Here is a 15,155-nt window from a genome sequence, read left to right as displayed (position 1 = left end):
GTGGCGACGCTGCCTTAAATGTTCCCATACCTGTTCGTCGTGATGTCATAGATTTCAACAACGTATGCCGAGGCCCCGTTAACAGCTTATCGCTTAAGATGGACTACATTGTTTAATAAATGAAAAAAAAGGATTAACGTGAGAAGTTTTGCGAACTTTCACTAAGCCAAGCAGGCCCAAACATAAGAACATACGTACTTTGAAGTCGACGTCACACTGGCGTACTAGCGCTTGGGTTTCATCGAGAAACTTTAAGATAGCGGTAAAGAAGAAGAAATGAAATTTCACCTTAATTTTCTTTTCAAATAATCAAGCTACTATTGTGAAATTAACGAAAACAGTTTCAAATGAACACTGTACAAGCCTAGCAGAACTGACTTGGTGTTTCTCTTTAGTGTCCCTTTTATATTTCCAGCACGAGGTGCGTTCTGAACGGGATTCTTCCTCGCAAGCACAAGAAGAAAACTTACCTTGTATTTTCACAAATGTTGCAGTGCCCTTCTGGTTTGATTTTGGCGCTTAGTGCACTGTCCTCTCCTTAAAGAATAGGGGGTGTCCAAATCCACGCCCCTGTGACGGCTGCCTCCAAGAAACACCAATCAATCTTGAAGACCACGCTCTTGCAGACTGCATGAGCCGGAAAAAAAGCTCACATACACCATGTTTTGGACACGATCTATTGTGCGGGGGCATATTCATCTATCCGCACATAAAATCTAACGCTGCAGTGGTTGAATCTTTGGGCGTGTCCATAAGTACCATAGCCCCAAAGCTCTGCGTCGATCATGCGACGAGGCTCCGAACCTCGTCGCGTGATCAATGTTCATGTCATATTGCTGGACAGACGAGCCCATGTCTGCGAAAGGTTCAGATAAAATACACCAGCAAAGTGAAATGACATACTTAACTAAAACGTAAATGGGGGCTAGTCAGTAAAAAGGTAAACAGCAGCTCAATACGAGAGGAATGGCCACAGAAATGAGACCCAGATAGCTCTGTGTAAGTTAATCTGTAAGCTAGCTCTGTAAGTGCGTCTTTATCTGCAGTCATACTTTGCCTAACGCGCCGTGGTTCACCTGCCACGTAAAAAATAACGAGCATTGGGGCAACTGTCACTGCGGCGTTATAACGAGCACCTGTACATCCGTCCGTAGGTCCATCCATTCGATCGAAGTGAAACTCGGATGGTAGTGTGGAAACAAGGTATTTTATTCGCGCGTAGCGCTGACCTGTTCTTTTCTTTATTAGCAGCTAAGTTATTAGCATTATAAGTACTATTTTTAGCACTATTAGCAGGTAAGTTATTAGCTTTGAGTAAGTTAAGCATCATTCCAGGCGGGATCCCGATGGCTGTAAGTGAAAACGAATAGCACTAGGATGTGTATTTCGGTTACCAGTGAGAAAAAGACACGTTGCCAGCTGCCAATGAAGATCAAGGCAGGTCTTTTTAAAGTGCTCGAACATGTTGCTAAGCGAGCCCAGATTCCAAGTCATCAACGTTTACCAAGTTCACCCTATTTCCAGTCGACAAGGCAACAGACAACAGGGTAAACGACGCTTGTGGCTGTAGTCAGAGTTATCACATATTATTGCACATTAGCACGTAGTTGTGGGGAATAGGCAAGCAAGGGAGGCATCACCATGCGTTCTGCGCCCTGCCGCATCAAACACGCCCCGCAGGTGAATTACGGAATCGGCAGACACCTGGGCATAGTATCTCAGAAAATGAATGAATTCTGGGATTTTACATGCCGAAATCACGATGCATCTCAGAAAAAAAAGAGTGCATGACGTGTCTGTAAATAAGCCTGCTGGCTGAGGAATAAAAGTGCGAGTTGAAACGGTGAAGTGAATCGGTGCGCAGAATGAAAAAAAGAAACGATAAAAGAACACGAAAAGAAATGGCCTTGGATGCGGAGTACTTAGGGCTCAGGCTTTAGGGATGCAGTTCGCAAGAAAAGGTAGTTCGGCTGTGCCATTACAGCACCTTTGGGGCGGTGATGTAATACTCGTGTGCCTCACGGTATTTTCGAAGCGAAGCACAGCGTCTGGCCTGTTGATCAGGGTTGGGTCTTCGCAAAGGGTTATAAGGAAATTGGGTTTCGTATTTTTGTTATTTCTGGAACTGTCTTTCTTTATACATATTTGTGCCTATTAAGTAGGTGTTCCTGTACTACCTTCTGTGGCTTCCTGGACTAGTGAGCAGAACGTTGCGTGCGTTTGTGCTGTTCGACTATATGTGCTCTTCTTCACCGATTTTTGTAATTTGCGTTTCTTCGCCGCGCGAGGAAGAGTAGTCGGTGCCGCGTAGAGGCGCCCACCATTCCTATAGCATCATTCTAATTGAAAACGAGGTTCATATTCACAAAAACTGCTCTTGTACCTTAGTGCTGCTTGCAATTCGCGATTGTCATGATCGTTGTTTTGTTAACACGCCGATAAGGGGTGTGTGACCGATGGTAGGGCGCCCCCGAACACCGGCCAACGGGGAAATACTTCTTGGTAACGGCGCTTTGACCGAGCATGTGCGCAGATAAGTAACCGAAAGCAAGAACATTGCTTTGCCTTGAGAACACAGTCCATCTGTCCACCTTGCATCTGACCCTGTCCGCCTACCAAAGTGCGCATCTTTCTCTCCTGGGACATTTTGTGTGTGTGTAATGTATTAATAGCATTTTGCCACACTTCGAGCACTCTATCTCTGTTGTGACATTCACTCCTTAGCTATTTTGTTATTGTGCATGCTTTATGTAGTTGTTTTTTTTTACCTTAGTACTGTTGTGTGATTTGCGATACACTTTCCTGTTTGTCGTAAAAACGGACAGCTGGAGTCATCTCTTGTTGCCAACAGCTCTGCATTTATCCATGTAAACAAAAATAAAAGTAGACGTGCAATGACGTTGGACCGCCGAGAAAGATAATTCATGAGATTTAACACTACAAAGCAACACTGGATGCATAGCAAACGCCGTAGTACAGGGCTACGGTTTATTTTTGTCACCTGTAGCTCGCTAATGTGCACCTAAATTAAAGTACACCAGCATTTTTACATTTGGTCTCCCATCAAAATAGGGTCACCGGGGATCGAACACGCGACCTCGTGTTCGCCAGTAGAATTCCACAGGCACTGAGCTAAGGCACGCAGCAAGCTTATGATGGTAAGAAAATTCGCGCCAATGATGTGAGGAACCGAAGCAGTTGTGAGAGGCATGGAGGCTAACGTGACGATGGAGACATTGAAAATTAAGCGCGCGTGCACTACTCAGTAAATACTGCTAAGCAGAAACGCCCGACCATCGTTTACTTGAAGTAAGGCTTAGAATAGCGGTTTTCCGTGGAACGCATCTCTACCGCCGTCAAAGGCTCATAAAATTTGAGAAACCTGGCAACGACAAGAATGCGAGGTCAAATGAAATAATGTATTCGCGACGTGCAGTCGAGACTTCTTATCCGCCTTTCTATTTTAGACGCAGCCAAGCTTCACCACCGGGTGCAAACGCATTAGGGTTCAGCGAGCGTCGAGGCGGGATCCACACACGCGCGTTTGCGCGAAGCGGACTGAATTCCGGCCTTGCGCAGAAAGCGCCGTTCGCGGCACGCAATGCGACAATATATTTGTGCAGTGTCGGCTGATTAGGAGTCAGTCCACCTGCTACATTGTGCTCAGGGAGTGGAATTTGAAACACACTGGTCGTGGACGGCGGACAGAGCGTCCGTGAACACTCAGTTTGGACAGCATGTGGTCATATATAGGCGTAGGGCAATGAATCACAGGGTGACTGCATATCTTTCTGTTATTTTAGCTTCAATAAAACATAAAATGTGCCGAGAATATACATTTGGTGTCTACGCACGTTCAGACGTCCATTTCGAGCAATTTCAGCCGAACGCCAACGACAAGGAGAACGTTGTGCGTGTTTGCGTTTCCGAGCAGTTTCCACGCCGGCTGCTGCACAGGTGGGCTTGAGAGAGTTGTCTCTGAGCCTAGTCGTTCTGCTTTGCCCGTTCGAAAATCAGGAAGGCGTTGTACTGCAGTGCTTCTGGACGCATCGCTTTCATATAGTACACGATATGCAAGCATCTACAAGGCTACTTAACTCTCACAGAACATTAAGAAAGTCTACTAAACGCTACACTTTCATGCATCCGGAAAGGACAAGGCACAGCAAAGCATTTCGTGGTGCCAGCTGTAGAAGTGGAGGAGCGAGAGCAACAATGAAGCCCCCAGCCTTCATTCTCTTTTAGTGCCCCTCCGACATCATCTACACTAGTTATGTTTCGCATACTTTGACGAAGAATTTCCAAATCTATAGGCACAGAAATTCTCGATTTAGGGTATATGTTCTCCTCATAATCCTAAATAAATTGCACTAAATTTACCAGAACATAAGTACACACACATAGGCACAATATGCAGGGTGTTTCTGCGAATACCTTAAAGTGAATGACAACCTATTTTCATGGTAGCCACATTTTTTAGTGCAATGGAAAGCTTACCGGCCACAGCGTCTAATCATGAAGTAGTAACGCGGAAAACGCCGTGCAACATTTTTCATCAGAATTTGTCGATCTACACTGCGGATGAGGTCGTTCAGTGGAGCATGCTGTAAACTGTGATAGGTGAGTGCGATAACGATTTTTGGCCTCCACTAGTGGACGCCAAACGACAAGTGCGGCCGTAGGTGTGAGAAAGTATTATATTGTTTATCAAGTCGATGATCCTGCGATTCATGTTTTCCAAAGTGTTAAAGTATTTTTGCAACAATAGCTACGCGCTCTTGCGGTTTCCTGCCCATTTTGTTCATTTGTTTACCAGAGGTTCGTTTATTTTGCTTATTATGTTTACCATGCCTTTAAATTTGGATCTTCTTGCTCTCGTAATACACACTGATCTCGAGAATTAGAGGGAATCAGTGACAACAACATTAAATGTTTAGCTTAATACCGATATGCGATCAGTAGCATTTTTGGCTGCGATCATCATCATCATTAAACATAGAAGATAGGGAGCCTCGTGGGCACGTGCCCTCGTGTGCAAAAGATGAAAATTCGGCGCTGAGTACGGCTGCCCCGTAGGCGCTTCGTCGCCGACCCCTGGCCCCGTCAACGTAAGTCAAATGCCACTTATTTCGCACCATCTTGTTGGTAGTGAAGTCCCTAGATTTTCAGCTCTTGTTTAGGTAGCGACATCTCTCGCACGCAGCCGGCGTCGGCCACCGCGTTTTTCCTAACCTCCCGAAGCGGCCCACCGCGTAGATAGGGCACCCGACCGTCAACGGCCGCTGCTGCGTCGCATGAGTCAAATATAAGTTTCATTCATGGCACCATACAGTCAAATACGAATCCAAAAGCGGCTTAGTACTGCAGTGGTGAGGCCGAACGCGAAATTTGTCGCCGTAGTTGGGAACTGTACTTAGTGGTGGCGACCGTTCTCAACCCATCTCTACCACGACGCCAGCAGCGTTGTATTGCGGCCGCGCGATACGTCTGCCGCGTTTCTACGGTCCCGTCGACCGCAGGAAGTTCTTCGCACAAGGAAAAGACAAAAAAGTTAACGCGCAATGAAACGCTGCTTACTGCGTGCAAATGACTGGCCCCGCAGTAACTTGCACGGCTGCGGGGGAACAGAATTAGGAAGAACGTGGCTGCCAGAAATGAGCGCCTCCCAATGATATTCGTCGGTTCGTCAGCGGTGCTTCAAAGCTTGTCGCTACTTAAGACACGGTCACGGTGAAATGCAAACTTCAAGGGGTCACATATGGCTGCAGTAAGGATGAAAGCTTACGTAGGTTTCCTTGTAGTCTGGCGCATCGAATCCCCATTAAAGAGCATAGAATCTGAAGGAAAACATTGACTGCTTTTAATGTCATTGATTGCTGCCAAGTACCACTGAGCCGTCAGTTATACGGAGAAGAACGTATTTGCTAGAGAATACGGCAAGAGATCGAAAGAAAATTGGCGCCACGATTGCGAAAGCACTAAACTGGGTCGGAATTCAAGAAGAACGGCAGATTGGGCGAATTGGTGGTTTTCCGTATAATTAAAAAAAAAAAAAAAGACAGCGCTACCGACACAGGACACAGAAATGAGGTTGGGACACTCACGGCCTGTGTCCCAAACTCTTTTCTGTGTCGTGTGTCAGAAGCGCTGTTTTTTTTTAATAATATGGATCCGAACGTTCTTCCATATTTAATTTCTAATTGATAAATTTAGTAGGGCGTCACAGAAACGCGGCCGGCGTGCGACCCAACACGACAGGCCTCAGGCCGCAGGCACGAAGCGCCTAAATGACGAACGACTTCTTCGACTGACGACCAACCAAGAACAGACGTTTTGAACCAAACAGACGTCATTTGTGATCGCGTTTCGATTGTGCCAGTGCATCAGGGTACGAAACCGGGAAAAGCGTTGAGGAGTAGGTTGAGGTGCCGTTGAGCAACCACGACACATTTTCAAGAGTCTGTTGCCTAAATTCCTATGAAATATCAAAATCATAACATAACAAAATTACGGCACGACCAATCTTTAGAAAAATGTCGACTTTAAGTCGATTAGCATTGGACCAATCAATGTAGAGGCATAGTATTACCACCGATGAAACGCGTCATACAGCAGGCGTGTATTCAGCTGGGCTCCTCTATCGCACATTCCTCTTGGCACGCTGCTCTCTTGAGCAGTGCTGCCGCAATGTGGCCGAATATATATTCCCTGAAAATTGCCCTGATATGCATGGCACGGGTTCTTTTCCGCCTAGCATCGAAAAAAATTTAAATGAGTTTTGTTTTTAACTTTATATACCACTGACGAGCGACGCACTTTCAGTGGCACATAGCCAGTGACTGAAGTCGCCCACAAAGAGGTTGATTGAAGTAGGCCGCATACCAGTGACCCAAGTTGGCGTCGAAGGGATTGAATTGAAAGCGGTTGAAAACAGCCTCTCACTCCTTACCTGTGCGGCAGCAATGGAATGGTACTTTTGTGCCACCTTGGCCAGGGCTGGCCAAGGGCCATGACAGCCGGCTGCCGTGGCTCTTCCACCACTCCAAGGGGTACCCTGACCCTGGAAGCATAGCGGCGCCCAAGTAGTCTGCCTGGAAGTGTCCAAGTGTCCAATTCATCTAAAAGTGACCCTTGCCTTTGCAAGGAACACTTTTAGGTGAATTGGTTTGCATTAACATTTAGCTTCAAGGGACTGACAACTGGCCAGGATGTGTTGTGAGACGTTGATGGAAATGAAATTACCATGATTTATAGTGATAGACTCTAGGGCGCTGCTCGTGATTTAAGTAGGAACTCTAGGGCGCTGCTCGTGATTTCAGTAGGAATTATAATGTTAAATTGGCAAAGAAAATCTAAAAAGAACAGTAAATGACTAGACCTGCCGGTGAAACCTTGGTACTTCGGATGTATTCTATGAGATTACTGAACGTAAGCCGACTGTTATTACCTACAGCAAAATTAATTCTTAAAATTGTAGTTGGTATATTATTAGACATCCGTGTTTATTCTTTGCTTCGGAAAGCAAAAGCGCACGTATGGCTACGGCAACATGCTGAACTGCTTATCGCGTGTGCAAGCGTCGGTTCGTTTTTGATGCTATTGTTTTGGTTCTCACTGGTTAAATACCAAAGCAGTTGGACAGAAAATCACGAAAATACGCAGCTATTATCACCGAAATACTCTAACACTTTGGAAAAACTGAATCGCAGGAAGATCGCCTTGATAAAGAAAACAATACTTTCTCACAGCTACAGCCGCACTTGTCATCTGCCTCCCGCTAATGCCGGCGTATAATCGCTATTGTGCTCACCCATCACCGTTTTCAGCGTGCTTCCAATGAACGACTACATCCTCATTGCAAATAAAGAAATCCTGATAAAAAACGTTCCACACTGTTTTCCGCGTTAGCAATTCAGGATTAGGCCCTCTGACCGGTAAGCTTTCAATTGCACTAAAAAATTGGTACCATGAGAATTAGTTGTCAGTTCTTTTAATGAAGCTCACCACTGTTGTATTCAGCAGATGTTTATTCTTGTTGCTTTTGGCTTCTATTGTCATCTGTTGCGTCACCTCTCACGTGGGTATAGCGTCATAGATTGAAGTAAATGTGGGGTGCTCCTAAAGAATGGGCAGACACTATCGGAGTTGTTTCACTCAGCTGACGTGCCCTAGTTGGTTCGACATGCAGTGACCATATCTGATAGACGAGATAACAGTACATACTAATGCGGATAGTTTCCTGTTCCTGTTGGTCTCCTACCGTACTCAATTGAGAAGCGACGTCCTGCAACGCCACTGCCCCTGCTCTTAATCATGCGAACGTGGTGGGGGTTGTGAAGCGCCTGGTAGCTGCCAGCGTGCAATTCCTTTTGCATTGCAAGAGTTGGCATGCATGCTGCATGGTGCCAACGAGTCCTAGGAGTTGGAACGCGACGCTGAATATTTGCTATTACTGCCAATGCTTCGCCTTTAGTGCAAAGCTGCAAAACTTCGTTAATCATTCCAGCGTGTGCTGAGAAGTGAGCATGTGCTGAAAAAGAAGATATGTGCAAATACGGTTGACGTATGCGTGCTGACTTTTAAGAAAGGAAGTATTCTCCCCAGTTATATTTAGTCATGAATAAATTGCTTTTTTTTGTTTCGCCTGGTTCTCCGTCCTTTGTACTGCGCTTTCTCATTCTTGACAATGCTGCACCAACTGACCTGTGCTTCCACAATTATGTTCTTTTCACACGTCGCTATGATGCATGAAGGTTGTATTTAATTCTAGTCAGCAATTCGTCCAAATTGCTCTCGACACAAGCAAGGAAGCCAGGCAGCGCCAACCAAGAAAGGCCTTGCGGTGGCCATTTGGAGCAAGCAGTAGCACGGGGTCCCTTGCTGTCCCTTGCTGTCCCTTGCTGTCCCTTGCTGTCACTTGCTATTCATTACTAGCATTCTAAGATGCTTCGTGATTTGGTAGGCTGCCGTTGCGGTATATTTGCTTGCGCTTTGAGCAACCAGTGGTCCATTCCTATCCGGACTAGTCCCTTTCTCTGGATGCATGTAAAACGTCCAGAACTGTCCCAACTAAACGGCCATTTAACCAATCTGAATGAAATTTGTTGTTTACAACCAAGGCTGTTTGAGTTTTGGAAGGATCTACGTTTTTTGTTTATTCTTTCACATTTTCTTTAAGTAATACGAATGTAAACCTTGAAATAGAAATGGCACGAACTCTATCTCGCCACCTGCAAACACGCGAGACTGTGTAGTGTTCTTATTAAATCAGTCACAGCCTTTCAAAGATAAAAACTCATTGAAGGTACTGAAGCTGTGTCATGAATAGCACTAGTTGAAAGCTCAGCTAACAGTGGCAACAGCTCCTATGCAATTATGGATCAAAAAGTAGATTTTGTGCGCCTGAAATTCTTTATCCTGCGCGCTATTGCCGTCAGGACAAGTCAGGGTTCGAAGGTATGAACCCAGAATGTGTTTGCACGTACGTCGCGCTATTTCCGTACGATTCCAATAAGCACTGTTCCCTCGACAAGTATCGTTATTGCCTTCGTCCTCGGTGACGTAGGCAACTAACAGCTATTGGGGGCGAGGATATACGGCGACGCCATCTGTCGGAAGCGCCTCCCTTGCGTAGTATGAGGGATCACGTGGTGCGCTCTTCATAGGTTTCGCTTACGGCGCTCAATAAAAACACCACGCGCCAGCCATCCTGGATATCTTTGTAGGTACTCTCAAAACAAGGGAAGTTTTTGGCTGTCGATATAATAATTTTTAGCAAACTGAAAGCACAGAATCGTTTACAGACGGTATCTCTTTACCGAATACATAGAGTGAACGCTACTGCACGCGGTTGCCACGATGGAGTCTCCCGAACCGGCTTCTTGCGTGAAAAATAGGCAAACGCTGCGAGTAAACTATCTGAAATATGTTTTTGAAGCGAAAGCTTGGGCCCCATCATCATCATCATCATCTTGGTTACGCCCGCTGCAGGGCGAAGGCCTCTCCTATACTTCTCCACAACCTCGGTCATGTAATCATTGTGGCCATGTCGTCCCTGCAAACTTCTTAATCTTCTCCGCCCACCTAACTTTCTGCCACCCCCTGCTACGCTTCCGTTCCCTTGGAATCCAGTCCGTAACCCTTAATGACCATCGGTTATCTTTCCTCCTCATTATATGTCCTGCCCCCGCCCATTTCTTTCTTTTTCTTGATTTGAACTAAGATGTCATTAACTCGCGTTTGTTCCCTCACCCAATGTGCTCTTTTCTTATCCCCTAACGCTACACCCATCATTCTTCTTTCCATAGCTCGTTGCGTCGTCCTCAATTTAAGTAGAACCCTTTTCGTGAGCCTCCAGTTTTCTGCCCCGTAGGTGAGTACTGGTAAGGCACAGCTATCATAGACTTTTATCTTGAGGGATAATGACAACCTGCTGTTCATGGTCTGAGAATGCCTGCCAAACGCACCCCAGCCCATTCTTATTCTTCTGATTATTTCCGTCTCATGATCCGGATCCGCCGTCACTACATGCCCTAAGTAGATGAATTCCCTTACCACTTCCAGTGCCCCGCTACCTATTGTAAATTGCTGTTCGCTTCCGAGACTGTTAAACATTACTTTAGTTTTCTGCAGATTAATCTTTAGACACACTATTCTCCTTTGCCTCTCCAGGTCAGTGAGCACGCATTGCAATTGGTCTCCTGAGTTACTAAGCAAGGCAATATTATCAGTGAATCGCAAGTTACTAAGGTATTCTGCATTAACTTTTATCCCCAATTCTTCCCAAACCAGGTCTCTGAATACCTCCTGTAAACAGGCTGTGAATAGCATTAGAGATCGTATCTCCCTGCCTGACACGTTTCTTTATTGGGATTTTGTTGCTTTCGTTATGGAGGACTACGATGGCTGTGAAGCCGCTATAGATATCTTTCATTATTTTTACATACGGCTCGTCTACACCCTGATTCCGCAATGCCTCCATGACTGCTGAGGTTTCGACAGAATCAAACGCTTTCTCGTAATCAATGAAAGCTATATATAAGGGTCGGTTATATTCCGCACATTTCTCTATCACCTGATTGATAGTGTGAATATGGTATATTGTTGAGCAGCCTTTACAGAATCCTGCCTGGTCCTTGGCTTGACAGAAGTCTAAGGTGTTCCTGATTATATTTGCGATTAGCTTAGTAAATAGTTTGTAGGCAACGGACGGTAAGCTGATCGGTCTATAATTTTTCAAGTCCTTGGCGTGCCCTTTCTTATGGATTAGGATTATGCTAGCGTTCTTCCAGTATTCCGGTACGCCCGATGTCATGAGGCATTGCGTATACAGGGTGGCCAGTTTTTCTAGAACAATCTGCCCACCATCCTTCAACAAATCTACTGTTACCTGATCCTCCCCAGCTGTCTTCCCCCTTTGCATAGCTCCCAAGGCTTTCCTTTACTTCTTCCGGCAATACTTGCGGGATTTCAAATTCCTCTATACTATTCTCTCTTCCATTATCGTCGTGGGTGCCACTGGCGCTGTATAAATCTCTATAGAACTCCTCAGCCACTTGAACTATCTCATCCATATTAGTATAGATATTGCTGGCTTTGGCTCTTAACGCATACATCTGATTCTTGCCAATTCCTAGTTTCTTCTTCACTGCTTCTTGGCTTCCTCCGTTCCTGAGAGCATGTTCAATTCTATCCATATTATACTTCCTTACGTCAGCCGTCTTACGCTTGTTGATTAACTTCGAAAGCTATGGCAGTTCTATTCTAGCTGTAGGGTTAGACGCTTTCATACATTGGCGTTTCTTGATCAGATCTTTCGTCTCCTGCGATAGCTTACTGGTATCCTGTCTAACTGAGCTACCGCCGACTTCTCTTTCACACTCCTTAATGATGCCCACAAGATTGTCGTTCATTGCTTCAACACTAAGGTCCTCTTCCTGAGTTAAAGTCGAATACCTGTTCTGTAGCTTGATCCGGAAGTCTTCTATTTTCCCTCTTACCGCTAACTCATTGAGCGGCTTCTTTAGTACCAGTTTCTTCCGTTCCCTCCTCAGGTCTAGGCTAATTCGAGCTGTTACCTTCCTATGGTCACTGCAGCGCACCTTGCTGAGCACGTCCACATTTTGTATGATGCCAGGGTTAGCGCAGAGTATGAGGCCTATTTCATTTCTAGTCTCGCCGTTCGGACTCCTCCCCGTGCACTTTCGGCTATCCCGCTTGCGGAAGAAGGTATTCATTATCCTCATATTATTATGTTCTGCAAACTCTACTAATAACTCTCCCCTGCTATTCCTATTCCCAATGCCATATCCCCCCACTGCCTTGTCTCCAGCCTGCTTCTTGCCTTCCTTGGCAAGAAGCAGGCTGTCGCCCATCAGTATAGTGTATTTTGTGTTCACTCTACCCATCGCCGATTCCACATCTTCATAGAAGCTTTCGACTTCCTGGTCACCATGACTGGAAGTAGGGGCGTAGACCACCAACGCAAGCATCGGGCGGTCATCCGCAGGGTTATCCGAACAGACCAATCAAACGCTTTCCTCGTTCATAGGAGGTCACTTTTGTCAGCTTGAAAAACGAATAACATTGCCTACGCTGAGCGGCTTGCCTTATCTAATTGGCTGACAAGAGGCGAGGAGCAGGCTCAAGTGGAGAGGGATTCGATGAGGCCGAGTCACTGCAGTGAAAATCGATAACCGAATGAAGAGGGTGGTGCCGGCGTCTGCGATTGGTCCACTTTCCCTTACTTAACTTGAAATGGCTGGTAAAAAATCGCGGCGGCATGCAACGGAAGGTTAAGAATGCCGCTAAAGCGGATCCTCAGCAAAGAAGAGTTGGCAGAACGAGGTCGCAAACGTGCCAAAAGTGCTCGAAAACGTTACACAGCCACGCGAAAAGGTATATTGGACGAAAGTAAACCCATGCTCTCCGGCAGGTGCGAGTAGCCTGCGCCTTAGTGATCGGCGGCAGCCATCTTTTATTCCTTTCGGGACGGGGCAACCTGCGGCTATTCAGAAGAAAATTCAGTTTTGTTCGGCATATTAATGCATCTTTAACGCGTACACGTCGCTTTGACGCAGTGAGTTTTTGCGGTTTTTTTGACGTCACGTGACAGGCAAGTGAAGTGGGTGCAGCCCGAAAACTTTTTACCAATAGCCGAGGGTTATTGGCGAAAAGGCGTCGAATCAGAAATAACTAGTTTTCTTCGGTCAAATCACGCATAATGAGCGTGTACACGTCGTATCAGATGGGGAGCTATCGCGGTTTTCGTGAAGCCGTGATAGACGGGTAAAGTGGAGATGGTCCAAAATGTTTTTAACCAATCGGTGAGGGCCGATTGCAGAAATTGAATAGAAAAGTTTGGAATAGTTTTACGTTATAGCGCCCCTTTACTACGCCAGCGAGCGAGCCATTTCGGCTCATCGCGCCGTATGTCATATGCCGCGGCCGATTAACGACCTTGAGCCGCTGTTGCCTAGCAACGCCGCAGCCGCGCTCCAAGAGATGGCGCCGCCGTCGACGGCAGCGGCGTCGACGCTCGCTCTACCAGATGTGCTCCGCTAGGGTAGAGGGAGAGCAGGTGTCGTCTCGCGGGGGTATATATATATATGCGCTTCGCCTCAGTGTATTATTCGTTATCGAGAGCGCGAAAGAAACGCAACAACGACAGAACGAAGCGAGGAAGAGACAACGCGCTTAAGAGACGCCAGAAGAAGCGTAGCCATGCAGCTCTTCCTTTCGCAATTCAACTAGGTTTAACCAGACCTAAACCACAGGCAAATATTTATAGTGGGTTGTCTGTATAACCAAATGGAGCATAACAGAATGACGCCTCAATGCAGCGATCACACGGGTTCGCAGCGACCTACTGCGCGTCTGCATACATGTCGCCCACAATGTTTGCTTTCGCTGTGAGCGCGTTTTCGCACCGTGCCGTGAGCTTTAGGCCGCAGCATATGAGCCTTTCACAGTACATTAGCAACCATTGTTGCATGGACGTTATCAGAACTGTTCAAAAATAATTTCGTTATCGACACTTCGATGCCTACGGCGACTCTGATGTGCCGCCGCGACGATTCAATCTTTATTTGTCTTCTATATTATTGGACATTTCAATATTATTTCTACAGTTGCGTCGAACTGTATGTTTATCGGTCTTCTCAGCGTGCGATTTCCCTCTGCTTCTTTTTCGTAACCCAGTGAACTAATTCATAACACAAATGTGACCATATGCCATGCCTTTCTTTTAATGTGCGTCTTACCGCAGCCTTTCTGTTAAAGTGAACTTGCCAGTCTCTAGCATCAACAAGTTCATAGACCAAACCGTCATGACGTTAGCCGGGCAGCGGCCACGGGCGAGCGTCTCAGTGCGCGTTTTATGCTACTCACCGAACATCGCAGTCCTCGCGCCGTAGCAGAAATCTTCCTCGCGTCTGTTCTTGCTGCATACCCGAGTTGCAACTGATGGCTGACTGCCGTTTCTAAGTTTCGCGGGCCGAGCTTCACGCAGCTCCTTGTCCTGCGGCTACATGTGAATAAGGCGGACACCGGGCTCCATTGCGTACGTCCGGCACTGCGACACAGAGCAAGAGCCTACGATGCTGCGCGCCTCCAAAGGCAGCCACTACCTATTATAGTACTTTCAAATATCAGACAACCAAGGCGGTAAAGCCTCACCACTTAATCAGAACCGCGGCGCAGGTGGGACTTTAAACTTTTGTTTTCAGCTCGCTTCGGCGCTTCCGAAGCAGCCGACGCGGCCGCTGCGTCCACATGATCCCTCATGCCACGTCACGCCGACAGTGGCGTCAGCTTTTCCAGTGGTGGAGCTCGCCCCCAATAGGCAATAAGACTGCTCGTGCCAACCACTATTGCTGCTACCTCGCTAACTTAAACGAGCATCGTGTCATACTACAACAACGCGTTTGATCTGTGTATTTTTTGCTGCAATAGCATTTATACGAAGGCTCGAGAAGTGTTTATGCGCGGTTGCCGTTGGGAGCGTCACCGTGCTTTCCCGCCATCGACGCTGCTTGCGCGGCTTGCACGTGGGAGCTTGAACGGACTCCAGAATGTGGAGTTTAGGTGCAAAAACGACGAAGCGAAGTGGACGCATCGTCAGTGCTCCGCTCAATCGGGACAATGGCGGAAACAGG

The 15,155-nt window shown here is 46.6% G+C and overlaps 1 long non-coding RNA gene across 1 annotated transcript in view; it reads left to right on the top strand.

Annotated features, from left to right (window-relative positions):
* The first annotated feature begins 5,002 nt into the window (after nucleotides 1-5,002).
* LOC142579486 (uncharacterized) overlaps nucleotides 5,003-15,155 on the top strand; it is a 52,066-nt gene continuing 41,913 nt past the window's right edge. Inside the window, exon 1 of the long non-coding RNA XR_012827389.1 lies at nucleotides 5,003-5,108. This is a non-coding gene — a long non-coding RNA (uncharacterized LOC142579486). The remainder of the gene's footprint in view (nucleotides 5,109-15,155) is intronic.

Source organism: Dermacentor variabilis, chromosome 4 (assembly GCF_050947875.1).
Source record: "Dermacentor variabilis isolate Ectoservices chromosome 4, ASM5094787v1, whole genome shotgun sequence".
In the NCBI taxonomy this organism is placed as follows: Eukaryota; Metazoa; Arthropoda; class Arachnida; order Ixodida; family Ixodidae; genus Dermacentor; species Dermacentor variabilis.
Note: the sequence above shows the minus strand (reverse complement) of the source record. Positions and strands in the feature narration are given on the sequence as shown.